This window comes from Cherax quadricarinatus, chromosome 66 (assembly GCF_038502225.1).
Source record: "Cherax quadricarinatus isolate ZL_2023a chromosome 66, ASM3850222v1, whole genome shotgun sequence".
Classification (NCBI taxonomy): domain Eukaryota; kingdom Metazoa; phylum Arthropoda; class Malacostraca; order Decapoda; family Parastacidae; genus Cherax; species Cherax quadricarinatus.
The window spans coordinates 18,552,355-18,565,440 of NC_091357.1; the positions used below are offsets into that span (position 1 = coordinate 18,552,355).

The 13,086-nt window shown below is 44.2% G+C and overlaps 1 protein-coding gene across 1 annotated transcript in view; it reads right to left on the minus strand.

Moving 5' to 3' along the window:
• Positions 1 to 12,334, minus strand: part of LOC128705150 (zwei Ig domain protein zig-8-like) — a 153,613-nt gene extending 141,279 nt beyond the window's left edge. The window contains exon 1 of the mRNA XM_070099009.1: positions 12,071 to 12,334. The gene's annotated coding sequence lies outside the window, so the exon portion shown is untranslated. The remainder of the gene's footprint in view (positions 1 to 12,070) is intronic.
• Positions 12,335 to 13,086: the final 752 nt, after the last annotated feature.

Below are 13,086 nucleotides of genomic sequence, written 5' to 3' on the forward strand. Positions count from 1 at the left end.
AGACACAGAACAATGACAGCCTCCATGAACACAGTAGATATATAACACTGACAGCCTCCAGGAACACAGGCATATAACACTGACAGCCTCTAGGAACACAGACATATGACACTGGCAGCCTCCAGGAACACAGACATATAACGCTGACAGCCTCCAGGAACACAGACGTATAACACTGACAGCCTCCGGGAACACAGGCATATAACACTGACAGCCTCCAGGAACACAGACATATAACACTGACAGCCTCCAGGAACACAGACATATAACACTGACAGCCTCCAGAAACACAGACATATAACACTGACAGCCTCCAGGAACACAGACATATAACACTGACAGCCTCCAGGAACACAGACATATAGCACTGACAGCCTCCAGGAACACAGACATATAACACTGACAGCCTCCAGGAACACAGACATAGAGCACTGACAGCCTCAAGGAACACAGTAGACATATAACACTGACAGCCTCCAGGAACACAGACATATAACACTGACAGCCTCCAGTAACACAGTCATATAACACTGACAGCCTTCAGGAACACAGAAATAGAGCACTGACAGCCTCAAGGAACACAGTAGACATATAACACTGACAGCCTCCAGGAACACAGACATATAACACTGACAGCCTTCAGGAACAGACATAGAGCACTGACAACCTCAAGGAACACAGTAGACATATAACACTGACAGCCTGCAGGAACACAGTAGACATATAACACTGACAGCCTCCAGGAACACAGTAGACATAGAACACTGACAGCCTCCAGAAACACAGACAGAGAACAGTGACAGCCTCCAGGAACACAGTAGATATAACACTGACAACCTCCAGGAACACAGACATAGAACACTGACAGCCTCAAGGAACACAGTAGACATATATCACTGACAGCCTCCTCAAACACAGACACAGAACACTGACAGCCTCCTCAAACACAGTAGACACAGAACACTGACAGCCTGCAGGAACACAGTAGATAGAGAACACTGACAGCCTGCAGGAACACAGTAGACAGAGAACACTGACAGCCTGCAGGAATTCAGCAGACATAGAACACTGACAGCCTGCAGGAACACAGTAGACAGAGAACACTGACAGCTTGCACGAACACAGTAGACAGAGAACACTGAAAGCCTGCAGGAACACAGTAGACAGAGAACACTGACAGCCTGCAGGAACACAACAGACATAGAACACTGACAGCCTGCAGGAACACAGTAGACAGAGAACACTGACAGCCTGCATGAACACAGTAGACAGAGAACACTGACAGCCTGCAGAACCACAGTAGACAGAGAACACTGACAGCCTGCAGGAACACAGTAGACGGAGAACACTGACAGCCTCCAGGAACACAGCAGACATAGAACACTGACAGCCTGCAGGAACACAGCAGACATAGAACACTGACAGCCTCCAGGAACACAGCAGACTTAAGACACTGACAGCCTCCAGGAACACAGAAGACAGAGAACACTGACAGCCTCCTGGAACACAGTAGACAGAGAACACTGACAGCCTCCAAGAACACCTCACCAAACTTCAGACGTGGTCAAACAAGTGGCTGCTCGAGTTAAACCCTAGCAATTGCGAGACCATGTGAAGTGTAGAAGATGACAGACCTGACACAGAGTACAGCATGGGTGGAGAGACGCTTCGAATATCAGGAAGTGAGAAGGACCTGGGGGTAAACATACCAGCGAACATATTGCCAGCAATACGTATAATCCGTATAACGTCAGAACAGCATTCAGGAACTTGAACGAAGAGTCCTTCAGAACCTTGTATATGACATATGTTAGATCAGTCACTGAGTATTCAGCCCCAGCATCAAGCCCACACCAGGTAAAACACGTAAAGACACTGGTAAATATCCAAAGGTTTGCAACCAGATTAGTACCAGACCTGAGAGGAAAGCACAGTTAGGAAAGGGTGAAGGAACTCAACCTGACCTTCTTAGAGAAGAGAAGGACAAGGGGAGACATGATTACGATATAAAAATCTTATGAGGAATAGCAAAAACAGATAACTACAGGCCCTTTGAATTAGGACCAGGGTGAAGGGGACACAGATTAGTCACAGGGATGTCAGGAAGTATTTCTTTAGAACAGTGGAATGATTTGGATGAGGCAAACTCATTACACAGGTTCGAAAGTAGATACGGTAAAACCCAAGACGCCAGAAGTTAATGATGCCGATCGTAGTGATCTCTGAGGGGGGACCAGGAGCTGAGCGTCGGCCACAGTGGACACAACACGGCGAGTATAGCTCGGTGAGTTCACACGCTGATCCAACTCATCTTTGAGGCGGGTCCAGGAGCTGAGTGTCGACCCCAGCGCACACAACACGGTGAGCACACCACAGAGCATCTCATTAGAGCCGCGAGAAGCTGTCAAGTCACCAAGTGATGCTGTGCCAGGCGGTAGCTAAGATAGGTAATTATAAATCAAAGCCAATTCTCTCTCTCTCTCTCTCTCTCTCTCACACACACACACACACACACACACACACACACACACACACACACACACACACACACACACACACACACACACACACACACACACACACACACACACACACACACACACACACACACACACACACACACACACACACACACACACACACACACATACACACACACACTGCCTCTTCCCCAGGAGTTCAGCAAGTTCCCCCCAGGGCTATCAAAATCCCCCCGGGCCTGTTGAACTTCCCCCAGGCCGGTCGAAGTTCCTCCAGGCATGTTGAAGTTCCCCATGAAGTTCCCATGGGTGTGAATAAGTTCCCACGGGTCTGGGTAAGTTCCCACGGGTTTGGATAGGTTCCCACGGGTCTGGGTAAGTTCCAACGGGTTTGGATAGGTTCCCACGGGTCTGGACAAGTTCCACAAGTCTAGATAAGTTCTCACGAGTCTGGAGAAGTTCCCACGGGCCTCAATAAGTTTCCGCGGGTTTGAATAAGTTCCCACAGGTCTGGATAAGTTCTCACGGGTCTGAATACTTTCCCACGGGTCTAAATACTTTCCCTCGTGTCTAAATACTTTCCCACGGGTCTAAATAACTTTATCTCGTTGACATCACTATGCTGTACGAATGTGTTCCATACTCGAGTCATCCTGGGGATAAATGATCTCAGATGAAGTGATGTTCTGGAGAAGGTTACATCCAGAGTGAAGTTGCTGCTGGCTGCCCGTCTTGTGGTATAGAAGCTTGCTTCTCGCTGTCCTCGAAGTGGAGCCAAGTGGGGTACTTTGACAATATTGGTCTTGTTGCTTTCTCTTATTTCCTGTTACTTTCTCTTACTTCCTGTTACTTTCTCTTACTTCCTGTTACTTTCTCTTACTTATTGTTCCTTTCTCTTGCTTCCTGATGCTTTCTCTTGTTTCCTCTTGCCTTCTCTTATTTCGCGTCACTTTATCTTACTTCTTGTTGCTTTCTCTTGCCTCCTGTTGCTTTCTTTTACTTCCTGTTCCTTTCTCTTGCTTCCTGTTGCTTTCTCTTACTTCCTGTTCCTTTCTCTTGCTTTCTCTTACTTCCTGTTCCTTTCTCTTGCTTCCTGGTACTTTATCTTACTTTTTGTTCCTTTCCCTTGCTTCCTGTTGCTTTCTGTTACTTCCCGTTCCTTTCTCTTGCTTCCTGTTCCTTTCTCTTACTTCCTGTTCCTTTCTCTTGCTTCCTGTTACTTTCTCTTACTTCTTGTTCCTTTCTCTTGCTTCCTGTTGCTTTCTCTTACTTCCTGTTCCTTTCACTTGCTACCTGTTTCTTTCTCTTACTTCTTGTTCCTTTCTCTTGCTTCCTGTTGCTTTCTCTTACTTCTTGTTCCTTTCTCTTGCTTCCTGTTGCTTTCTCTTACTTCTTGTTCCTTTCTCTTGCTTCCTGTTGCTTTCTCTTACTTCCTGTTCCTTTCTCTTGCTACCTGTTTCTTTCTCTTACTTCTTGTTCCTTTCTCTTGCTTCCTGTTGCTTTCTCTTACTTCTTGTTCCTTTCTCTTGCTTCCTGTTGCTTTCTCTTACTTCTTGTTCCTTTCTCTTGCTTCCTGTTGCTTTCTCTTACTTCCTGTTCCTTTCTCTTGCTTCATGTTGCTTTCTCTTACTTCTTGTTCCTTTCTCTTGCTTCCTGTTACTTTCTCTTACTTCTTGTTCCTTTCTCTTGCTTCCTGTTGCTTTCTCTTACTTCTTGTTCCTTTCTCTTGCTTCCTGTTGCTTTCTCTTATTTCCTGTTCCTTTCTCTTGCTTTCTGTTGCTTTCTCTTACTTCCTGTTCCTTTCTCTTGCTTCCTGTTCCTTTCTCTTGCTTCCTGTTATTTTCTCTTACTTCATGTTTCTTTCTCTTGCTTCCTGTTGCTTCCTCTTACTTTCTGTTCCTTTCTCTTGCTTCCTGTTCCTTTCTCTTACTTCTTGTTCCTTTCTCTTGCTTCCTGTTGCTTTCTCTTACTTCTTGTTCCTTTCTCTTGCCTTCTGTTGCTTTCTCTTACTTCCTGTTCCTTTCTCTTGCTTCATGTTGCTTTCTCTTACTTCTTGTTCCTTTATCTTGCTTCGTGTTGCTTTCTCTTACTTCCTGTTCCTTTCTCTTGCTTCCTGTTCCTTTCTCTTACTTCCTGTTCCTTTCTCTTGCTTCCTGTTGCTGTCTCTTACTTCCTGTTCCTTTCTCTTGCTTCCTGTTCCTTTCTCTTTCTTCCCGTTCCTTTCTCTTGCTTCCTGTTGCTGTCTCTTACTTCCTGTTCCTTTCTCTTGCTTCCTGTTCCTTTCTCTTACTTCCCGTTCCTTTCTCTTGCTTCCTGTTGCTGTCTCTTACTTCCCGTTCCTTTCTCTTGCTTCCTGTTCCTTTCTCTTACTTCCCGTTCCTTTCTCTTGCTTCCTGTTGATGTCTCTTACTTCCCGTTCCTTTCTCTTGCTTCCTGTTGCTCTCTCTTACTTCCCGTTCCTTTCTCTTGCTTCCTGTTGCTGTCTCTTACTTCCCGTTCCTTTCTCTTGCTTCCTGTTGCTGTCTCTTACTTCCCGTTCCTTTCTCTTGCTTCCTGTTGCTGTCTCTTACTTCCCGTTCCTTTCTCTTGCTTCCTGTTGCTGTCTCTTACTTCCCGTTCCTTTCTCTTGCTTCCTGTTGCTGTCTCTTACTTCCCGTTCCTTTCTCTTGCTTCCTGTTGCTGTCTCTTACTTCCCGTTCCTTTCTCTTGCTTCCTGCTGGGTTTTAATCGCTGTTCTCCCTGTTCTCTTCCATTAAGGGTCTACTGTCTCTCTCTCCTGTCACTCTGACAGTCATTCCTAGTTATCCTCATCCACCATCTTCTTCCCTTCTATCTTTCTGTCACTGTCTGTCTCATTTTATCAATTTTCCCCATATGTTGCCTGTTTTTTTCGTGTCACTGATTCCCCTTCTGTTAGGAAAGGACGGTTACTGTCCTCTACCGTCTCATTCTGTCTGTTATAGTTTTTCTGCTGTCTCATTCTGTCTCTTATGTTCTTCTGCTAATTCTGTTATTTATGGTTCCACTTTTGACACTTTGTCAGTTATTCTTCCCTTCCTGACACTTTCTGTCAGTTATTCTTCCCTTCCTGACACTTTCTGTCAGTTATTATTCCCTTCCTGATACTTTCTGTCAGTAATTCTTCCCTTCCTGACACTTTCTGTCAGTTATTCTTCCCTTCCTGACACTTTGTCAGTTATTCTTCCATTCATGACACTTTCTGTCAGTTATTCTTCCCTTCCTGACACTTTGTCAGTTATTCTTCCCTTCCTGACACTTTCTGTCAGTTATTCTTCCCTTCCTGACACTTTCTGTCAGTTATTCTTCCCTTCCTGACGCTTTGTCAGTTATTCTTCCCTTCCCGACACTTTGTCAGTTATTCTTCCCTTCCTGACACTTTGTCAGTTATTCTTCCCTTCCTGACACTTTGTCAGTTATTCTTCCATTCATGACACTTTCTGTCAGTTATTCTTCCCTTCCTGACACTTTGTCAGTTATTCCTCCCTTCCTGACACTTTGTCCGTTATTCTTCCATTCATGACACTTTCTGTCAGTTATTCTTCCCTTCCTGACACTTTCTGTCAGTTATTCTTCCCTTCCTGACATTTTCTGTCAGTTATTCTTCCCTTCCTGACACTTTGTCAGTTATTCTTCCCTTCCTGACATTTTGTCAGTTATTCTTCCCTTCCTGACATTTTGTCAGTTATTCTTCCCTTCCTGATACTTTGTCAGTTATTCTTCCCTTCCTGACACTTTCTGTCAGTTATTCTTCCCTTCCTGACACTTTGTCAGTTATTCTTCCCTTCCTGACACATTGTCAGTTATTCTTCCCTTCCTGACACTTTGTCAGTTATTCTTCCCTTCATGACACTTTCTGTCAGTTATTCTTCCCTTCCTGACACTTTGTCAGTTATTCTTCCCTTCCTGACACTTTGTCAGTTATTCTTCCCTTCCTGACACTTTGTCAGTTATTCTTCCCTTCCTGACACTTTGTCAGTTATTCTTCCCTTCCTGACACTTTCTGTCAGTTATTCTTCCCTTCCTGACACTTTCTGTCAGTTATTCTTCCCTTCCTGACACTTTGTCAGTTATTCTTCCCTTCCTGACATTTTGTCAGTTATTCTTCCCTTCCTGACATTTTGTCAGTTATTCTTCCCTTCCTGACACTTTCTGTCAGTTATTCTTCCCTTCCTGACACTTTGTCAGTTATTCTTCCCTTCCTGACACTTTGTCAGTTATTCTTCCCTTCCTGACACTTTGTCAGTTATTCTTCCCTTCCTGACACTTTGTCAGTTATTCTTCCCATCCTGACACTAGTATCAGCAGTGCCAACAGCTCTCATCTGCTGCCACAATCACCATCCTCTGCTACCACCATCAATATCATCTGCAGGTACCATCACTATCATCTGCCACCATCACCATCATCTGCTACCACCATCACTATCATCTGCCACCATCACCATCATCTGCTACCATCACTATCATTTGCCACCATCACTATCATCTGCTACTACCATCACTATCATCTGCTACCACCATCACTATCATCTGCCACCATCACCATCATCTGCTACCACCATCACTATCATCTGCCACCATCACTATCATCTGCTACCATCACTATCATCTGCAACCATCACTATCATCTGTTACCATCACTGTCATCTGCCACCATTACCATCATCTGCTACCACCATCACTATCATCTGCTACCATCACCATCATCTGCTACCATCACTATCATCTGCTACTACCATCACTATCATCTGCTACCACCATCACTATCATCTGCCACCATCACCATCATCTGCTACCACCATCACTATCATCTGCCACCATCACCATCATCTGCTACCACAACTTTCATCTGCCACCATCACCATCATCTGCTACCATCACTATCACCTGCAACCATCACTATCATATGCCACCATCACTATCATCTGCCACCATCACCATCATCTGCTATCACCATCACTATCATCTGCAAACATCACTATCATCTGCTACCATCACTATCATCTGCCACCATCACCATCATCTGCTACCACCATCACTATCATCTGCAAACATCACTATCATCTGCTACCATCACTATCATCTGCCACCATCACCATCATCTGCTACCACCATCACTATCATCTGCCACCATCACCATCATCTGCTACCATCACTATCATCTGCTACCATCACCATCATCTGCTACAATCACTGTCATCTGCCACCATCACTATCATCTGAAACCATCACTATCATCTGCCACCATCACTATCTCCTGCTACCATCACTAGCATCTGCCACCATCACTATCATCTGCAATCATCACTATCATCTGCAACCATCACTATCATCTGCCACCATCACTATCATCTGCCAACATCACTATCTCCTGCTACCATCACTGTCATCTGCAACCATCACTATCATCTGCCACCATCACTATCATCTGCAACCATCACTATCATCTGCTACCATCACTATCATCTGCTACCATCACTATCATCTGCAACCATCACTATCATCTGCCACCATCACTATCATCTGCTACTATCACTGTCATCTGCCACCATCACTATCATTTGCAACCATCACCGTCATCTGTCACCATCATTACCATCTGCAACCATCACTATCATCTGCTACCATCACTATCATCTGCAACCATCACTATCATCTGTTACCGTCACTATCATTTGCAACCATCACCGTCATCTGTCACCATCATTACCATCTGCAACCATCACTATCATCTGCTACCATCACTATCATCTGCCACCATCATCTGCTACCATCACTATCATCTGCTACCATCACCATCATCTGCTACCATCACTATCATTTGCAACCATCATTATCATCTGCAACCATCACCATCATCTACCACCATCACTATCATCCGCAACCATCACTATCATCTGCCACCATCACTATCATCTGCTACTATCCCTGTCATCTGCCACCATCACTATCATCTGCAACCATCACTATCATCTGCCACCATCACTATCATCTGCAACCATCACTATCATCTGCTACCATCACTATCATCTGCTGCTATCACTGCCATCTGCCACCATCGCTATCATCTGCAACCATCACTATCATCTGCTACTATCACTATCATCTGCCACCCTCACTATCATCTGCAACCATCACTATCATCTGCAACCATCACTATCATCTGCTACCATCACTATCATCTGCTACTATCACTGTCATCTGCCACAATTACTATCATCTGCCACCATCACTATCATCTGCCACCATCACTATCATCTGCTACTATCACTGTCATCTGCCACCATCACTATCATCTGCAACCATCACTATCATCTGCCACCATCACTATCATCTGCTACTATCACTGTCATCTGCCACTATCACTATCATCTGCCACCATCATTATCATCTGCAACCATCACTATCATCTGCCACCATCACTATCATCTGCCACCATCATCTACTACCATCACTATCATCTGCTACCATCACCATCATCCGCTACCATCACTATCATCTGCAACCATCACTATCATCTGCCACCCTCACTATCATCTGCAACCATCACTATCATCTGCAACCATCACTATCATCTGCTACCATCACTATCATCTGCTACTATCACTGTCATCTGCCACAATTACTATCATCTGCCACCATCACTATCATCTGCCACCATCACTATCATCTGCTACTATCACTGTCATCTGCCACCATCACTATCATCTGCAACCATCACTATCATCTGCCACCATCACTATCATCTGCTACTATCACTGTCATCTGCCACTATCACTATCATCTGCCACCATCATTATCATCTGCAACCATCACTATCATCTGCCACCATCACTATCATCTGCCACCATCATCTACTACCATCACTATCATCTGCTGCCATCACCATCATCCGCTACCATCACTATCATATGCAACCATCACTATCATCTGCCACCATCACTATCATCTGCTACTATCACTGTCATCTGCCACCATCACTATCATCTGCAACCATCACTATCATCTGCCACCATCACTATCATCTGCTACTATCATTGTCATCTGCCACCATCACTATCATCTGCCACTATCACTATCATCTGCCACCATCACTATCATCTGCAACCATCACTATCATCTGCAACCATCACTGTCATCTGCCACCATCACTATCATCTGCTACTATCACCATCATCTGCCACCATCACTATCATCTGCAACCATCACTATCATCTGCCACCATCACTATCATCTGCTACTATCACTGTCATCAGCCACCATCACTATCATCTGCAACCATCACCATCATCTGCCACCATCACTATCATCTGCAACCATCACTAGCATCTGCCACCATCACCATCATCTGCAACCATCACTATCATCTGCCACCATCACTATCATCTGCTACTATCATTGTCATCTACCACCATCACTATCATCTGCCCCTATCACTATCATCTGCCACCATCACTATCATCTGCAACCATCACTATCATCTGCAACCATCACTATCATCTGCCACCATCACTATCATCTGCTACTATCACCATCATCTCCCACCATCACTATCATCTGCAACCATCACTATCATCTGCCACCATCACTATCATCTGCTACTATCACTGTCATCTGCCACCATCACTATCATCTGCAACCATCACCATCATCTGCCACCATCACTATCATCTGCAACCATCACTAGCATCTGCCACCATCACCATCATCTGCAACCATCACTATCATCTGCCACCATCACTATCATCTGCTACTATCATTGTCATCTGCCACCATCACTATCATCTGCCACTATCACTATCATCTGCCACCATCACTATCGTCTGCAACCATCACTATCATCTGCAACCATCACTATCATCTGCCACCATCACTATCATCTGCTACTATCACCATCATCTGCCACCATCACTATCATCTGCAACCATCACTATCATCTGCCACCATCACTATCATCTGCTACTATCACTGTCATCTGCCACCATCACTATCATCTGCAACCATCACCATCATCTGCCACCATCACTATCATCTGCAACCATCACTAGCATCTGCCACCATCACCATCATCTGCCACCATCACTATCATCTACAACCATCACTATCATCTGCCACCATCACCATCATCTACCACCATCACTATCATGTGCAACCATCACTATCATCTACCACCATCACTATCATCTGCCACCATCACTATCATCTGCCACCATCACTATCATCTGCAACCATCACTATCATCTACCACCATCACTATCATCTGCCACCATCACTATCATCTACCACCATCACTATCATCTGCCACCATCACTATCATCTGCCACCATCACTGTCATCTGCAACCATCACTATCATCTACCACCATCACTATCATCTGCCACCATCACTATCATCTGCAACCATCACTATCATCTGCTACCATCACTATCATCTGCAACCATCACTATCATCTGCCACCATCACTATCATCTGCAACCATCACTATCATCTGCTACCATCACTATCATCTGCAACCATCACTATCATCTGCCACCATCACTATCATCTGCAACCATCACTATCATCTGCCACCATCACTATCATCTGCCACCATCACTATCATCTGCCACCATCACTGTCATCTGCAACCATCACTATCATCTACCACCATCACTATCATCTGCCACCATCACTATCATCTACCACCATCACTATCATCTGCCACCATCACTATCATCTGCCACCATCACTGTCATCTGCAACCATCACTATCATCTACCACCATCACTATCATCTGCCACCATCACTATCATCTACCACCATCACTATCATCTGCCACCATCACTATCATCTACCACCATCACTATCATCTGCCACCATCACTATCATCTACCACCATCACTATCATCTGCCACCATCACTATCATCTGCCACCATCACTGTCATCTGCAACCATCACTATCATCTGCTGCCACTGAACGAATAATGGTGCAGGTGTTTCCTCTTTTTGGGTCACCCTGCCTCGGTGGGAGGCTCTCGGTATGGTAGAAAATAATAATAATAATAATAATAATAATAATAATAATAATAATAATAATAATAATAACAATAATAATAATAATAATAATAATAATAATAATAATAATGAAGATGCTTCTTGATATGGTTTCAATTTGCGCATCGCTAGAGTCATCAGGCTCTAGAGTTCAACTCTAGGAATGCTGAAAGAGCTAAGCTCTATCGGCCATGAGAAGTGTAATGTGTATAGCGGATAAATGAGGTCCTTTTGCAACATCTGAATATCTTCATTCTGCAATAATGATAACTAAATTTTGCAGAATATTCTCATTTATCAACTTGTCGGGTTTTTCTAATCCTTCTGTTCACAACGTGTATAGTACAATATTGTGTATGTGTATGGAACAGTAGTGTGTATGTGTATAGTACGGTATTGCTTACGTGTATAGTACAAGTGTACGTGTATAGTACAGTATTGTGTACATGTATAGTACAGTATTGTGTACATGTATAGTACAGTATTGTGTACGTATATAGTACAGTATGGTGTAACTGAAGACTGTTTGTACTTACTACTGTGTGGTAGACGGTCTTGGGTAGTCAGATCAACTTGTAAGGTATCTTCAACTTATACCTCGCTCTTCCTTGTATTAATTAACGCTTCTCTTCATAAACCAAGAACAATTTAACCATGCCATCACTGGTTTCTATTCCTCACTGCTTATTTAGCCTCGGTGGAACAAGAGTGGCACCATCCGCTGGTCCAGTGTAAACTCAGAGTCTCTCAGAGAGGGACTCTTACTGCAGCAGCAGCCACACACCCACCCTTCCCAGACACCAGAGCCACACTGGGGCTCTACACTGGCACCCTGCTTTACAGTGCCACCCAGTGCCTGCTAGATGGCGTAGCATGCAGGGGAAGTAAGAGCAGTGGGGGTGATAGGACACCCAGTGTGTAAAATACATCTTTCGTACATATCTCCTGCATAAAATCCTTTCTGCTATCAGAGGAGATGATAAGCATGATTTATTCTCCATGAATTTACAACTTTAGCGTTAACTCTTAAGCTGAAGACGAGGGAAGGCGTGTTAAAAACACGAGCAAAGGAAGGGCTCTCAAGCTTAAAAAATTGACATAAATAGATGTAATTTTGATTAGATAGCTCCCGTGGGTGCAGCCTCGCAGGAACTTGCTCTCCCTTGCAAATACTAAATTAGTGTTGATAAGAGAGGCAAGCAAGAGGAGTCTGCTGGTGACTGCAACACTGCCAACACTAACTTCTCACTCCTCGTCCACTCTGAATTATGTCTGTCCTGGAAAATCCCTCAGGAATTTGGGATGCGATTGATTTAAAATATTCTCTGGACGTTAAAGTTTCTCATTTTCTCTCCAAGCTCGACTATTTTTTTTGTAAATAAAGTTTCCCCATTGGCAGAGAAGGTAATCACATATCAGTGTAAAGCAACCATGGGGGGAGTTGAATGAGAGCTCTAGGCCTTTCGTGTTGCAATCAACGCATCCGAAGCTTGCATTGTTGCAGAAATATTTAGGAAGTCAAGATAGCGTTCAAGGAAACGACTCCAGCTAG